The sequence below is a fragment of the Dipodomys ordii genome, unplaced genomic scaffold, assembly GCF_000151885.1.
Source record: "Dipodomys ordii isolate 6190 unplaced genomic scaffold, Dord_2.0 Scaffold73, whole genome shotgun sequence".
Taxonomy (NCBI): domain Eukaryota; kingdom Metazoa; phylum Chordata; class Mammalia; order Rodentia; family Heteromyidae; genus Dipodomys; species Dipodomys ordii.
Window position 1 is genome coordinate 3,698,698 of NW_012267289.1, and position 3,939 is coordinate 3,702,636.

Here is a 3,939-nt window from a genome sequence, read left to right on the forward strand (position 1 = left end):
TAGGAAATGAAAAGACTTGAAAAAATTATATTAAGTGAAGTGAGCCAGGCCTAAAGAAACATAGGCCCCATAATGGATGGGAAGGGGAAACAAAGGAGGAGGCTACAATGCTTGATAAGAAATGTTCTCATTATCTTGCCCGTGTAATTGTAATCCCTCTGTACAGTATTTTCACAATAAAAAAATAAAAATAAAACATAGAATACCTATACCTAGGACAATATGACCAAATAGAAAATATTTCCTTATGCACCAGGAAAATATTAAAATGTATTTCCCTCTAGGCTGTAGAAATAACTCAGTGGTATAGTGCAAGGGACCTTGGTTAAACCTGCTTCTAAACCTGTGATCCTAAGCCACAATTAGCCATGATGCTGACCTGTAGCCACTAGCCTTTGATGTCTTACAGTGTATTTCTCTGGTCAGCTCTGCTTGGGTCCTCCAATTCTGACCTTTACACATACCAAACAAGGTTTGGCTAAAGCTAATAGGATAGGCAAGGCTGTAGGCGAAAATCACCAACTACTGGACAGATAAGTATAGTAAGGCTTTATGTCTTTGTACGTGATTTTATTACATGTCTCTAGGACAACATCCAGGCTCCAGATACAGCCGCCAAGGAGACCCTGTTATGCTGCAGGGACTGGCTGTGGCATGGCAGGTGGCTCTGGCTTCCCACCCTTCTGTTCTGAGTTGGGGGGGGGTAGTTGGCAGGATCTCATCTTTAGACTCCACAATGCTCATATGGTCAGGCAGGGGCTTCTTAGGTCCAATCTTAGCACAGCATGATCTTCACTTTGATGACCAGTACACCCTATTGGAGCAGCACATCACGCACAGCAGTGTCGATATAGTAGTTAACAGAGTACCCACTGTGGATCATCAGGCCATCCACAAACTTCATAGACCTAGCCCTCTCTTCTCAGAATTTCCCAGAGACCACGACCTCGCAGCCTTTGGTCCCACTCTCCATGATGAATCACAGCACACCATAGCAGGCCTTCCACACCGCAAGCCCCCCAAGGAGTTTGTACCGCAGAGACTCTGCCTGTGCAATGGCACACAGTCCTCTTGTGGCCACTTTTTCAGAATATATCTCTACACTGCCCTCAGGGAAGCCAAACCTCTTCTGAACTACTGCAGTCAATTCCCGAATGCAAAGACCCTTCTCACCAAGAACATTCTGTGTCCTGGTAGCTAAGGTAATGATTTCTGTCCTGGTGGGTGTAACCCGGACCTCAACTCCAGAGTAGCCACCTTCAGCCAGCTCAGAGTAAGAAATTCACTCAGTTCGGCTTTGAAGATGCCATCAACAACAAACTTCCTCTTCTTGGAAATTTGAGCCGCCATCTTGCTGCCGCACACTTGCAGGAAGGAAAAGAGCAGGGAGCAACTCTTAAGAAACTTGTTATAATCTTATAGCCCTTAAAATATATATTTTTTGTGGGAGATTGATCACTCATCTCCAGCCAACACACTCTGTCTTATGAGAGTTCTGTATTAATGATGAAATAATGACAAGAACGCATGTTTTTTTCTTCAATGGCTATAAACTACAAGGATATGCATACAATATTTATATATTATTCATTTCCAGTATTATGTATAATGCACTAGTATAGGCTCAAGAAAACAAATTTATAGAATGCATTATTAGTTTGTAAGGTTAGATGGATAGTCTACCTTCTTTTCTTTGAAACAGATGTAAAAATATGAAAGACAAAATAATTGTCACATATAATAAAATGTAATGAATCTGATCCTTACATATCAACTTGTTTATATATAGTCTCCGTTTCAGCAAAATTTAATTTGGCTTACGCATTTTTCTACAGAATCATTGATCTTTAAATGTTATTGGGTGTGTGGAGTCTGTCACTGCATGGAAGTTACTTTTTGGTATGGGGTTATCCTGATAAATATTACAAAGATCTTGGTATGGAAAGTATGAAGTTTGGGTTCTCATAATTCTACTTATAATTCTACAAATGATTCTGAGCATATTGCTTTAATTTTTTTTAGTTACAATTCATTACATAGTATTATTTTTCTGGTTTTATAGTTCTAGTTATTAGGATGAAATATTTTTCCATTAATGTAAATTCATTATTGTATTTTTGTCTTCCCTTGCATTTCTGCTAAGCAAACCAAGGCTCCAAAAATAATGAAAAAATGTAATTAAAATATATTTTTTCACTAAACTTCTGCTGCTTTTTGCTGTTGAATTACCCTTTAAATAGGATCTGTGATGAACTTATTGTCTTAAGAGTATTTACATGATTTATCCCTTTATTTAATAAACTTCACTTACAGTTGCAAAAGAGATCAATGTTATTTGAAACCAACTGTCAAACAGCAGAAAAGTAGTGTTTTTGGATTACTATAACAATGTTTCAATTCTTGGGATTTCTGACCAGAACCCAGGCACATACACAAAATCAACAAATAAAACAATTTTTTTTTGGGGTCCGGTCGTGGGGCCTGAACTCTGGTCCTGGGCGCTGTCCCTAAGCTCTTCAGCTCAAGGCTAACACTCTATCACTTGAGCCACAGCGCCACTTCCAGCTTTTTTCTTTTTTTGCTTATGTGGTGCTGAGGAATTGAACCCAGGACCTTATGCATGCAAGGCAAACGCTCCAACACTGAGCCATCTTCCCAGCCCTAAAACAACATTTTTTAAGTCATGAATTCTTAGTGCATAGCCTATCATCTATTATTTAAAATCAATTGTCAGCACTTTTTATGTGGTTTAATTTCTACTTTTGAATTTCTTCCATCTTTCTTTTTTATCTCATTATTACAGGTTCTAATGAAGTGAATAATTCATGAATACTTATATACCTAGTAGCATATTATAAGGACAATGGTCATAAAGATTACACTCAAAGTAATAACAATTTAAAACAAAATCAGTAAGTGTCTAGAAGAGAGAATTTTGCTGTACATTTCTGGAATAACATTCATGTCTCTAGTATCATTTTGAAGTTGTTTCTCTGGGGAAAACAGTCAGCTGGGAAGAAAGGATAATAAGGCAATGAGAAAGAAGATGAGTTCATTATTTAACAAAGCAAATGGGTACAGTTCTAATTAATTAAGAAGATCACTTGGGTTTTAAAACTTCTTTGGCCTTCTCACAGTGATGTCATCAGTATGTTCACAATGAATGGACCAGTTATCAGTTGATGAACTCCAAACTTAATTTTCCATGCACACAGAAAGTTTGTCAAGTGGAATGTTTGACATAACCTTATAAAACTGAAAATTTCACTAAGTGATTGCTTTGTTTCCGATTAATTCAACAACATAAACAAAAATATTTACATTTTACAATTGAAGAACCAAGTTTTGCAAATCATATTGCACTTGTTTCTGTATTTGCACCACACTAAATAGAATTAGCTAAGCATTCTGTGTGTATTGCCTTTTTTAAATTCTTTGAATCCAAGCTACTTTTTATTGTATTGACATTAAAATATAGTAGCTTATATTATAGATAGGCTTATAATTTTTAATCTATCATAAATTATAGATAGGTTTCCATGTATAGATGAAATATCAGTAAGATGCTATGAGAAAATGGGAATGCATCAAAAGCCAAAACAAATTGGAAAAATACTGTCTTAGATAGCTATTTTTAATAGTTCATAAAACTCCTTCAAAGTAAAAACTATGTTGTTTACTTATGGTTTTGCTTTTTTACACAAATATAAGATTTGGTTAAGTATTGAATAACAAAGAAATTCATTGCTGAGTATAGCCATATTGATTACTATAACTTTTTTTTCAATCTATATACTGTAACATAGAACATTATGGCCTTTTTCTATTTCATATGACATTTCAGAATTCATTTCACTTGTGTATCATTCACCCTGGGAATTTCTATTCAATTCCAATTCTATTTCTCCAAACCTTGAATAAATATTGGACTGAGAGTAA

General features: G+C 35.8%; 1 pseudogene; it reads right to left on the reverse strand.

Annotated features, from left to right (window-relative positions):
* Positions 1-542: 542 nt before the first annotated feature.
* On the reverse strand, positions 543-1,355 carry LOC105991467 (annotated as a pseudogene).
* Between the last annotated feature and the right edge of the window lie 2,584 nt (positions 1,356-3,939).